This window comes from Pan paniscus, chromosome 22, assembly GCF_029289425.2.
Source record: "Pan paniscus chromosome 22, NHGRI_mPanPan1-v2.0_pri, whole genome shotgun sequence".
NCBI classification, from domain to species: Eukaryota; Metazoa; Chordata; class Mammalia; order Primates; family Hominidae; genus Pan; species Pan paniscus.
The window spans coordinates 13,083,174-13,096,501 of NC_073271.2; the positions used below are offsets into that span (position 1 = coordinate 13,083,174).

The 13,328-nt window shown below is 35.4% G+C and overlaps 1 long non-coding RNA gene across 11 annotated transcripts in view; it reads left to right on the forward strand.

Annotated features, from left to right (window-relative positions):
* LOC106634210 (uncharacterized) overlaps positions 1 to 13,328 on the forward strand; it is a 240,570-nt gene that overhangs the window by 176,787 nt on the left and 50,455 nt on the right. For 6 of the 11 annotated variants that reach the window (XR_010111135.1, XR_010111137.1, XR_010111139.1 and 3 more), the window contains exon 4: positions 6,194 to 6,308. This is a non-coding gene — a long non-coding RNA (uncharacterized LOC106634210). Of the gene's footprint in view, positions 1 to 3; positions 605 to 1,207; positions 1,595 to 6,193; positions 6,309 to 13,328 lie in introns of those variants that run through there. The other 5 variants (XR_010111143.1, XR_004668395.3, XR_010111136.1 and 2 more) reach the window with 4 other exon arrangements.

A 13,328-nucleotide genomic window follows, 5' to 3' on the forward strand; every position in this document is an offset into this window, starting at 1 on the left:
GATCCAGGATGAGACTGTGCCGGAGCCTGTTTCCACAACTGCATTTGGAGATCCGTCTTATTGATTAGCGGGGGAAAGGGGTGGGGATCAGGAGTGTGAGGTGAGGGGAGGACCAACTGACGACTGGCTCAATGAAGCACAAGACATTTTCTTCCGGAAAGATGTCAAACAACTGAGAAACAGCCAGAGAGGAAGTAGAAAGGTGGAAAAATGAGGAGACCCTGGAAGAAATGAAGGCATTTCCTATGAGACAGCCTTGGGGCTTTTTTCTTTTCTTTCTTTTTTTTTGCTTCCATCATCTGACCTGCAAAGGCTAGAGTGACAGCGTCATGCAAATGCTGCAGTCCAGCAGGTCTGGGAGAGGGTGGATGCTAGACTGTGAGTTAATGTTAATGATGAGCGCAGTGAAAATACCAGCCGCTGCCACCCCCTGCTCACAGAAGCGCTCTGAGTCAGCATCAGATGCTTTGCCTCGCCTCTCGCTGTGTATCTGTGTGCCTGTGTGCGCGCGCGTGCTCGCTCGGGCATCCGTGTCTAGCCGAGGGGAGGGGGTGGCGTGTGAGTGCGTGGAGGGTAAAAGCCAGTCAGTCAGTGAGAAGCAAAGGTACGTTGGAGAGCAACTAAAATCTGACTGATTTCCATCTTTGGAGCATCAGATGTATTCCCTAAGGAGGATGGGTCTCCGTGATGGGGGTGGTATAATTATGTTAATGTCATTTTTATGGAGGGGTGAGATTTTTCATTCTGATAATTGGTTGAATGCTATGGTCAAAAATTGTAAAGCCATATTCAGTTTTAGGGAAAAGCATGGACTTAGATCTAAGGGCGGTTTTATTTTTTCGCTTTTTGTGAGTGCTGCTTTTTTGTTTTTTTGGTTTTTGTTTTTTAACTATTTATTTTAAGCCATAAGTGATTCAGTATGGGAAATCAAATGATAAACAGAAAGAGATCTTATATAATGATGCATTACATCATGGAGCAGAATATTTAAAGTCTTACAAGGCAGAGTAAAGATCTGGACAGGGGGTGGGGGGTGGTGGTTGGAAAGGGGTGTGGTACTAGGGTGGAGGAGGGGGGCCAGTTAGCAAATATTTTGTGCAGTATAGCTTTCCTTGCAGCTTACTTGGAAATGGATGATTCACCTGTTCTACAGGAAAACATTCTAATTCTTTCCATTTTTTTTTTTCCTCCTCTTTTCCCTTTTAAGATCAACCACCTCAGAAGAGCCAGATTCCACTTCTGTGGCCAGGACTTTTATATTATGGCTGGTCCGATTGTTTTACCCTGCGTTCTATGCTACTAAACCTTGGATCATTCCTAAAGTACAAATTCTGTTCTCGAACCACAAACAAGGCTAAAAGATCGGAGGAAATTCAGTGAATATACAGGATTGGGGTTGTGTATTTTTAAAAGTATTGAGCTTTATAATAATGTAATTATTCAAGAAATAGAATCATGGTTTTTTTATGATGTTGCCAGCATTTTAAATTACATGTTTATTAAGTGGCATTGCTCAAATAACTACAGAGTATGCGTGGAAATATTTGCTGTCTGAATAGTTTGGAGATTCAAAGAGAAAAATCAAGCTTCAGAGGTATTAAATTATGACATGCAGAAAAGTTTTTGTTTTGTTCTTAACTGCAACGGTATATATTTAAATCCGATTTAAAGTATTATATGTCCTGGGCCCACCTTACCAGTTGTGCTGTATAACAGTGTAATGAGAAGCAAAATTTCAATTAGGGTCCCATTAACTGGCATATAATCCTTCTTTAATGTAATAGAGGCTATGGTGTTGCTGTACAAATCTGCTAGAAGCAGATTTTAACCCATGTTTAGTCTCTTTCTTTGGATCTAATGGAATGACTCTTAACTGTTCATTGTCTGCATTGTTTCTCATATTCTTCATTATTTTAAGGTCTGGAATTAGTCTATAAATGGTCGTCATGATTACTCAGCTCATCCTAACTTTTATATATCATATATATTTCTACTGAAGTATTTTAAATAGTATTTAGAGGTAAAAGTCTAAGTGAACCCAACTGTAATTTCTAAGCTATCCTTATTTCTGGAAGAAGAATTCTACCGCATCAAACCAGACTTTTCCTAGTCCCTGAGACCCTAACTTGTGAGGTATTTTAGTAACATCACAAGTCAGGCTCTTGGGACCTAGGCGGAGGGGAACCAGCAGCTTTGGACCTTATTGATTGTCTGCAGTTACCACCAGAACAAAAGAACATACATAGATTCTGCCTAGGAGAAAAGAACAATGCTTTTCTTTATCATCAGCAATGTTTTCACCATGACCCACCCCCAAAAATACTATTGTCAGAAACTGTACTCTAAAGTGATTACACAGTTGCACTGAAATGGCGTTTGTATTATAACGATCATACAAAAGCAATATAAGAAACCTGTGTAAGAAGCAAAATTAAAATATAAGTGTTTTAAAATGCTCCTTTTGGTGAATTTTAAGGTGGCTAGTATAAGAGGGTATCTCTTCAGTTAATGAAGAGAGGGGATTATATTTATAACTTGTCATATGCATTGAAATATATACATTAGCTACTTAAATAAATCCTGTATGCCTCCATATAACTATGGCTCAGACTATGTCATATACAGCTATAATCATGCTTGAGGCCTAGAAATAACATGATTTACAATCTTCTTTATTGACCCTATTAGATTTTACTACCGATTTAAGAAGAATGCTGTTTTATACTTTGTATTTATTGCCAGGGCTTTTCTGAGTCTTCTATCCAACCAACATACTTTATATGTCTTAACAATTCTAACAATTATTTTGTTACGAGAGTCCAAGAGTGAAAGTTTCACCAATAATCTGGGAAAATATGTCTTTTTAAAATTTTTTACAGTTTACTGTGTACATATCATGGGCCTACGTGAGATAAAACAGTAAACGCCACCTATGAAGTCAAACTGCTTTGACTAGCAACTGCATATGAACTGCATAGTTTTAGTTTTATAAGAATTTTAGCTTTATCAGAGGTAACTATTCCAACCATAAGTAATATGTCATATTTGAAAGTTTAATAGCCATTGCCACATCAGATATGTCTTTCTTGGAGATAGAATCAGTATGCTAAATCTATTTAAAAATTTTACAATAATGTTACAAATATCAAGATTCAAAATGGAGATGACAGACTTTCCTTAATAGAAGCAACAAAGTGGCTTCATTCTTTTAACTATTGCCTTAGATGGGTGCCATAAATTATGTGTCTTCTGCATTGTTAAAATAAATTTATGAATGTATTTTAGAATACTGTATGGAGTCTTTGTTCATCTTTTTAAAAATTTCTTATAATACCTACTTGAAATATTACAGAATACAAATCATCTATTAGTCATAGTTATTAAAAATTACTATAACAATATCATAAACATACACATCTATATAAAGCATGCAGAATATGTTTAAGCATGTATGCACACTGTACCTATTCAGATTCTTTATTTATATCATCTACTTCATTTATCTAGAAGTTCTGAAATTTTAGGTGTGTGTATGTATATGTATAAATATAAGTTTTAAAGCTCCAAATGAAAGGAGGTATTATAAACAGTAAAGAGTTTTGGTAGTATTTATCTTTGATTTCTTTTGACCTCATTCTCATTGGAATTGAGTATTTTTTAAAACCATAAGTTTCTTAATACAAAGAAATCTATGTATGTGTGTCTACATGTACACGGAAGCTTGATTACATTTAATAGCAATGTTCACACAATGGATCTGAAAGTACTTCTTGTAAAAAAGAATATCACATACAAGTATGTGTTTACTGACATCTGTTTTAACATGATCATAAATAATATCTATGAAAGGTTCCATCAAGTTAGTTCCAAAACAATGTAAGGGGTAGATGTTTATTGGCTATAGTGATATCAGATATAGGTTATTCAAACGTGAAAAGTTTTTAATGTTATCATATTCATGAACCACACTATATATTAACTTCTGTCTCATAAAAGAAATATACCAAAACTGAATTGAGAATGCAGTCATGTTTGTTCATTTTCACCATAAACATATAAAATGTTTTTTACTGATAATCCTGCACAATTGGAACTTCTCTATGTAACCCTCCTATATGAACAGTCTTTCGAGAGCGTCATTGATAAAGCTTTTCTTTTACTTCATAAAGGTGTATATAGATTTAAGTGGGTGACTTTGTTTATGTAGGCTACTTTATGCTGTATGTGCATAGACAGATGCCACTTTTTCTGCATTTCTATCTCAGCTGTCACAGGATAATATTGTTTTAGGGCTTTATGATATGATTTGGAAAATCAGATCATACTAAGCTTAAAATAAAAAGGAGAGATCTACAACAAAGAGCGAGAAAATGATGTGTGTTGCATGCAAAAAAAGCAGTGATATTAACAATTCGATGGCTTCCTGGTTGGGAGACCAGCCTGAGCCAGACGCATATATTAAGGGCTGTCTGCTGCCGATGTGAGCTTGCTCAATGCGGTGGAAATGAGGAATCATCTCCTTTCTGACACCAGCTTATTTGTACATTTTAATTTTGAAATAGCCAATCACTGTTTTACATAAATATACTAACCCCTGCCTGATTCATTTTCTTTCCCATCTTGTTTGTTAATTTACTGTGAACTTCAAGTTCCTTTTTTTGGCAAAAAAAATCATCATTCAACTTCAACATCTACCAAAGACCAATGAAGTATTAGCTTTTCTTTTGTCTCTTTTGTATTGCTCAGATAATATTGTGATATTCATGCTTTTAACTTTTAATCTCTGTAAGGAAAACATCAATTTTCCAAAATAGCATTTTTTAAAGCCTTTTAGGATCCATCAAGGAAGCCACTCTGAAATTTTGCCAAATCTAAATATGATTATATTTCATTTCAGGGTTCATGGGATCAATATCTTTTTCAGTATAAAAGTCCCAAACACTTTAGTATTCCAGTGGAGCTACAGAAGAGGTGTAGAGATATTCTTAAATCATTTAAGCATTAGGCTACATTAATAGTGTCTTGAAGAGAAATAAGTATCTCAGGAGAATTATAGCACAAGTTAATTACTAATGAAATTAGAAAGGGTATGTTCTGCCTTAAACTCCTCTTCAAATGGACAAGCTGGTACATGTGCCTAGGCTTGGTCTAATACACCTTAAATATATAAATGGTTTTACAAGCTGTCATGTTTGGATGAGTTTGAGAAAAGCAGTATATAAAGGGTTAGCTAACGCCCAAATTTTCTTGCCATTTACACATGCAATGCAGCCTACATTTCTGTAGGCAGCAAATGCAGGCATCATTTTGATTGCTTGAATTCTTTTGTTTAATTTTTTACTAGACATTTAACTTAGCACTCAAATCCCACTGATCCCTTAGAGACTGCATTTGGATAAGGAAAACAAAGTTCCTAATATAGAGAAGTTTAAAAAAAAAAAAATCCTGGGCCCTTGTAAACATTTGAGAAATAGACTTTTAGTGTAGCGCTGCAAATACATATTTAGTGTGCAGAAACTTAGGTACCTTTATTATCTATCATCATCCTGGTTTTCTTATCTTTCAGTGACCAACTATACAGTCGGTCACATATTTATTTCCTATATGTCTTTATTTCTTGAAAGGTTTAGTAAAAACAGTGTAAAAATTGAGATATCTTCATAAAATGATTCACACCATTTCTTCAATGAGCTAGCTTCAATTTTCATTAAATGTTGCTTTTCTCCACATCTCTACATGTTAAATGTGACTTTATGATGTACATTATCAGCCAATAATATTAACTTGTATGTAATAGTTTACTTGTAGGAATTTGAAAGCAGGTGGAACTTGAAGGTAATTGAGATTAAGTGAATTTAAGATTAAATAGCTTCATTTTATATAAACAGTTAATTTCATGCATATTTTATGGACAACTTAAAAGTGAAAAATTCTGATAAGGTGAACTAAATTTTTCATTATTGATATAAGTAATGTGACTTTAAATCTGTTACCTTAATAATTAATTTCTAAACAAACAAAACAGGTATAAAAATAATCATGGACTATATTCATTAGGTCAAGTAAATAAGAATAAAAACTTCCTAGGTTTTGTCTTGGCCATATAAGGTTTTTGAGGTGTTTTGGGTTCTTGTGTTGATTGATAGATTTAACTTTGCCTCTCTTCTGAGAAGTTTCTCCTCTTTGTCAATAGGTGTCTGATGATTTGTGAGCCTCAAGTGACTACTCTGTGGAATCATCTGTTCTTGCCTTTGAATTCGCTTTCCCTAGGCCATGGGTCAACATTAGTAGTTTATACATCCAAATTGGTAGGTCTTTATGAAATTCTTCTATGTATTTGTTCTAGACATATAAGTGAAGTATAAGAAATTATAGATTTACATTGTGGTTGTTTTTACAGCTTCTGGACATCTTTGAGAAAATACTTGGGTGGCATTGAAACATTAGCCAATGGAAGCATTTGATTTTGTAGAATTTTGAAATGCAGTGCCTTACTCGTAGTACACTTCCTAGTCTTGGGGGTGGGAAGACCAGTCTGTAGCTAACTTATTACTGTCTTATACATCATGCTAAAGCCCAGCCTGGGCATTTGTAAACCTCGGGGAGGTTTCTACTTTAGACAACAGTTTTTGTTGAGGGATTACACCACAGTCAGTTCCCTCCATTTCTCCCTCTCTTCCTGGCCCCCCTCCCACCCAACATGGAGCCTTTTCAACTTCTTCAAAGAAATGGAAAAAAAAAAGTAGACTCTTTATTAATGGCAGAAAACAAACTGGCTGCTGTACTTCCGAGGCAGCTCTCTAATAATAAAACAGAGTAGGCACTGCAACAAAGAATTCTTCAATGTACTAAATATATAGGGAAGCCTATTTAAATTCACCAGAGGGGCTTAGAGGACAAGCAGCAGAAAGTTTAGAATTCAATTCAAGCCATGCCAGAAAATGAAAATGTACTTAAAAAAGGATTTCTGAAACAATTGTTCAAAGAAATGTCAACTTTTAAGGTTCTTTCTAGAAGAATGAAATTTGTACTCTAATTTATGTGGTGACTTTTTCAATTAGAGAGGAAAAGTGATTAACAGAATCTCAAAGGAATTGTATCTTATGTTTAAAGAAAACGTGTTTTCTTTCCATGGGATGTTCTCTAGTGAGGGCCACCTAGTGCACTGACTAAAAACAACCAAATATATTTATGGGACAAAGAGATAATGTGTTTTTTTTTTTTTTTTTTTTTTTTAGCAATTAGACATATAACAAATGCTCATCTTACTTTGAAAGAAAAATATTCAACTTTATTCTTTCTAGTTCATTTTCTCACATTCAGCTCTACGATTTAAAATATTTTAATTGTAACTCTGAAAGAGCAATTTGCTGATAAATAATAGGACTGTGTGTGTTTCTAAATTTAAGAGATAAAAATGTGATCCCTACCTTATGTCTTAGTGATTGAGTCAAGAAATTATCGTTGCCCATTATTTACCTATCTATAAGACATGTGTTTCTATAAGGAATACCCACATCTATAAGAATATATATTTTATTAATCACAATGTTCACTTTCTTTATAAAAACTGCTTATAAAGATCCCAGCACTTTGGGAGGCCGAGGTGGGCGGATCACGAGGTCAGGAGATCGAGACCATCCTGGCTAACACTGTGAAACCCCATCTCTACTAAAAATACAAAAAATTAGCCAGGCGTGGTGGCGGGTGCCTGTAGTCGCAGCTACTTGGGAGGCTGAGGCAGGAGAATGGTGTGAACCCGGGAGGCGGAGCTTGCAGTGAGCCGAGATCGCGCCACTGCACTCCAGCCTGGGCGGCAGAGCGAGACTCCGTCTCAAAAAAAAAAAAACAAAAAAAAAACTGCTTATAAATTTTATTCAAGTCCAGGATGGTCTTGACTGATGAATGAAATTTCATACAGGCTTTCCTTAATATCTTCTTTTAGAAGTAACATAGATATTGGAAAAAAAAGATCGTTTTTCTTTGTCCTCAAGGATTGCAAGTTTTAAAGAGAATGGAGGCTTGGACTTGCTAGTGACCATCTTTGTTGCCATTGTGGAGAGAGTCTACCTGAGAATGAAACCCACATGGAATTCATCAGTTCCGCAGTATAATTTGTCAGCTTAAAATAAGATATTTATTTATTAATGCATCTATTCTTCCCACCCTCCCCCAAGTTCTCTCTGCTGGCTCTGCCTCTCCCTCTCACCTGATATGTTCTCCCTCTTTCTTTCTCTTTCTCTCCAGTGTTGACTTCATTCTCAGGTAAGCTTTCTGAATGTGGTGGCAAAGATGGCCACATACAGCTTCAGACTTGCATCATGCATCATCCTACAGCCTGCGAATCCAGGAAAAATAAACAAACAAAAAGATTCTCTTTATGCCAACATCAATTTCAGTTGTCAGAAAATCTTGGATTGGCTCTGTTTTGGTGACATGCCCATATGTGGATCCACTTATTTGATAAACAAGGACTACTCTGATTGGATGGCCAATGTAGGGAGACAAAAGAAGACTAGCCTATCAAGGTCATGAGGAATGAGTGAGGGTCTGTCAGTGGTAGAAAGTGAAAGGAATTTAAAGCAGGCGGGAATGTAATGGAACACACAACCACCACTACACATTTTTTAATTACTGAGTATAATGATGATTGATAGGCTTTTGAAAATGTTTGTCTTGGTAAACTCACTGGTACCTATCAATGTGTAGGCAACATTAGTTTATTTTGCCAAATGTCCTCTTACAGCATGGAAATTATAAAACATCTGCTGCAGCAAATCTCAACCTTGAGTGTCATGAGATTAATTACTTTTATTAACACTTTCCATAAGCATGTAATATATGACATATACCAGGAAAGTCAGCATTTGGTCTCATTTAGGAATTTGAAATTTTAAAAATTATTTAAGATTACTAGAAATTGTTTGGTAAAGAAGAGATGATTATTTTTTTCTGTAGCCTATTGTGTCTATCCTTAACCACCATATGATCAGACCATTTCCTTACAGCAAATTTTATATCCTCCTCACTTTTACCTCTAATGTTAGAGATAATTAGTGCTGATTCTTGGAAATTTGTATTTTTGTTTATGAATTAATTTCTTCCTCTACTACTATTATACATATATATATGCATTATATATACATATGTGTGTGTGTTTGTGTGTATGATGTATATATGAAGGCTACAGTTATAAAATAAGGATGTTAGATTCTTATTCCATATCCTTTACCTTGTTGCTCTTTTGTTTATCATAGTATGACCTGGGTGGTTTTTAACATTTTACTGTCAAGAACTACTATTTAGGAATCTTTCTCAATGAGAAAGAGATTAATTTACTATGAATAATGGTTCTAATGCAAAACATTTTGGGCTTTTGTTGTGATGCAGATGAGCAAAGCCATAAATATAATTTAGAGAGTTTGAAAATGTATTTTAACATTCACAATTCTTCTTACTAATTAATCAAATTACAAAATTATGCTGTGGCTTCCAGTATATTAAAATAAGTTGTCATATTTGGAACATCTGTTTATGGTCCTATTATGAATATGTATTTCTAAAGGGCTGAAATATAGATTGCCATAAATAATGTTTGCAATTTAGTCCGTGGAAAAATGATACCTACTTCCCTTCACAATGCTTATTTCCCACGAAGTAAATCTTCCAGATTGTATTTTATCATTTTCTTATCAAGACGGAGGAAAAAAGACTCGGGTCTTACTTAAGCCTTGCTGATTGGTTAAGAAAAGAGATGGCTGTCATCGGCAGCCTTGCCAGACACTGTACCGTGGCTCCAGACAGTCAGCTGGTACTATCGCTTTGTCTCAACTATAAATCACAGTCTCGTAATGGCCAAGGCTGACACCTTGACATTTTCAAGAAGAGTAAAAGACCTGATTTGAATGGAAATCAATTTCATTTCACAAATCTTGGGTGACTACTCCAAGCCTTTTCTTGTGTCTTCTTGAGACTTATTTGGGATTTTCATGATCATCAGAGGATTATTTGAGTGTTATATTATGACTTTTTAAAGCTATAAAACCATATTCTTACTTCCTTCTTCATTCCTAACATGAGAAAATTGATTTTTAAAGTTTTATGTAAGAAAAATCACTAATAAGCACTGATAGTTTTTAAAATGGCAATAGCAGCCAATGCTGTTTAGTTTTGCAAAACTTTTGTAAAATATTCTCTGATTTAAAAGTACAAGCTGTGTACACACGTATCCAGATTAACCTTTGATTACCTGATAATAAATATTAGCAATTATCAAGTGATTTTGCACTTCAATCAAGCAGGTCTCAATGAAACTTAAAATCTTTTGAAAAGTATTTTCACTTTTACGTTCTTAGACATAACAAGAAAGTTTTAAGCTTTAAATTTTAAGTATTCTAGAGCCAATGATGACTTAAAAGTACTTAATTATGTTAGATGGGACCTTGCATTAAATTGCATCAGATCTTTTGACCATTCGACCCAAGTGACACAGAAATAATTTCATACTTTACTAGTATGAAAAGAAATTCGTTTTAGGGCTTTTAGGAGCTTGGCATTGAATGTTTAAAATGTTTAATATACTTATTCTGTTACATCTTTCTCCTTTAGAAGAATACTACCATTTCTTTAAAAGCATGGAGGGGAAGACATTTCTTCTTTCCTGGTGTTTTGTCTTGATCCCTCTCCAAGAGTGATCTAAGCTCAGTAAAGCCTTGGTCTTCTAGACACAATATTAATGGAAAATGTTAACCTTACCTATCTCTCTTTTTTAAGTATGGAGGGATTACCACAATGCCTTGTGATGATTTCTCTTCATCTTCATTGTTAGTCCTCAACTTTGTCTCAAATCATAATTTTAAACAGATAAACTTTGATTGTTAAATTCATTATTTTGTAAAGCCCTAGGAACCAGTGAAATTACACACAGTTACAAACAGGATTCCCAACCCTTAAATCTTTTTATTCATTCTTCTATCCATCTACTCATTCATTCATAATCTATACAGAACATGATCCTACTGAGGTCATGAGTTCGAGACCAGCCCGACCAACATGGAAAAACCCCATCTCTACTAAAAATACAAAATTAGCCAGGCATGGTGGCACATGCCTGTAATCCCAGCTACTCGGGAGGCTGAGGCAGGAGAATCGCTTGAACCCAGGAGGCAGAGGGTGTGGTGAGCCAAGATTGCGCCATTGCACTCCAGCCTGGGCAACAAGAGCAAAACTCCATCAAAAAAAAAAAAAAAAAGAAAAAGAAAAAGAAAAAAGAACACGATCCTATGCTACGGTAGGTGGGAAATACAAAATAAAATTAGAATTCCTTCTTTACAAAATACGTTCTTATGAGAATTTGTTTAAAAAACAAAAAAGTTATCAAGTCAGAAAGTGATCTATCCACAAAGGAGATGTAAACACAACGTTCTGATGTTTTGGGATTCTAGAAAAGGCATTTTTTGTTGTTGTTGTTTTTTTTTGGTTGTTTGTTTTTTTGATGGAGTCGCTCTGTCACCCAGGCTAGAGTGCAGTGGCACGATCTTGGCTCCCTTCAACCTCTGCCTCCTGAGTTCAAGCGATTCTCCTGCTTCAGCCTCCAGAGTAGCTGGGACTACAGGCTCCCGCCACCACACCTGGCTAATTTTTTGTATTTTTAGTAGAGATGGGGTTTCACCGTGTTAGCCAGGATGGTCTCGATCTCCTGACCTCATGATCCGCCTGCCTCGGCCTCCCAAAGTGCTGGGTTTACAGGCGTGAGCCACCGCGCTTGGCCTGAAAAGTCATTTATTTTAGTCATTGAAAATCAAGAACAATTCCTTGGTGGAGGCTGCATTTAGCTGGTCCCTAGATAGGAAGGATTTCTAGAGAAAGTGATGGAAGGGCTTGGGTTTCTGGGAGACTATACAGTATATACAAATGTGCAGGAACAGGAAAGCTGGGCTATGTTTGGCAATGAATGTTGTTGCAAAGTTAGGTGCATTGTTGGAAAGTTAGTAATTGAGTGCCTAATAAAAAGTAAGCTGAAATCAGTTGATGGAGTAGCTACAGAGTTCAGGGAGGTTCTCCTGGGGATTGTGCAATTTTACAATGGAGTAGGCACTGAGGACCTTTTAAATATTTGGGGACAGACGCAAGGATGTAAAGTGCAAGATTAATCTGTTTCCAGTCAATATGGCTTAATACTCCAATCCAGAGGACCTGTCAGAATTACTGAGCAAGCTTTATGTAGACACACCATTTTTCCTACCCCTTAAATTCTGACTCACTAGGTCTGGGGTAGAGAATGTGCAGGTGTGTTTTGTAAAAGCTCCTAGATGACTGGCTAACACACAAATTGAGAAAGAGTTGGATAGAGAATGCTGAAATGAGAAAATATAAGGGATTATTAGATAGAAATAAAGACTATTGCAATGTGTAGGAAGAACAAAAATGGAGATATAAACCAGGGTTTCCTAACATGAATTTCACATGCCCCTAGACTTTTGGGGTTTTATATTCCTATGAGAGTGCATGTAATATTTTGAGTGTATGTCTATTTTTTTTCTGGAAAAGGTGATCTAACCATGTATATAATATTTTCAAAGACTAAAATCACCCAAAATTAAGAACTACTAGGGCCAGTTAGTATGAAGTAAATGGGAGAAAGTTCATGAATCTACAATTGGAAGTATTTCATGACAGAGTAGATTGCATAGGGATGAAATTTGTGGCAAGAAAGAAAGGCAGAGATTTCATAAAGTTTTTCTACCTGTTGATACTAAAAGAATTAGAATCATCATATTCCTTTTGTGAATTAGCATTAACTTCCTCTTAGACTTGTATTTCAGTTAATAGAACTTTGATATTAGGCATGGTGTGAATGTGGCACCATAGGAAGTTGTTGAAGCAGTAGTGAAAAATTTAGAGATGACTACATAGCTTCAGAAATCATTCTTCTAGAAACATAGTTGAACACTTTTGAAGTTAGGGATCAGGTTGCTTCCATCTTGTTGCTCTAGTAGAAATGCAAGGAGAAAAATAAAGGCACTTCACTCCCTTTTAAGGAAACAATTTGGATTTTTATAAACAGAATCTACTATGTCCTTAGAACTTAATCACAAGTTACACAAAGTTTTGGAGCGGAGGGGTGCATGAAAATGCAGTCTTAATTCTAGGTAGTTATTTACCCAGCTAAAAATCAGAAGAAAAAAAGCAGTAGATATTGAAGAAAAACTATCAACCTGTCATAATGAACATCAACAATTTTGAAGCATCTGATAATAAATGAACCCAACCATAATATGAGGACATTTATCTCAACCTTCTCCTTAAATAATATATTTTGCTTAGAA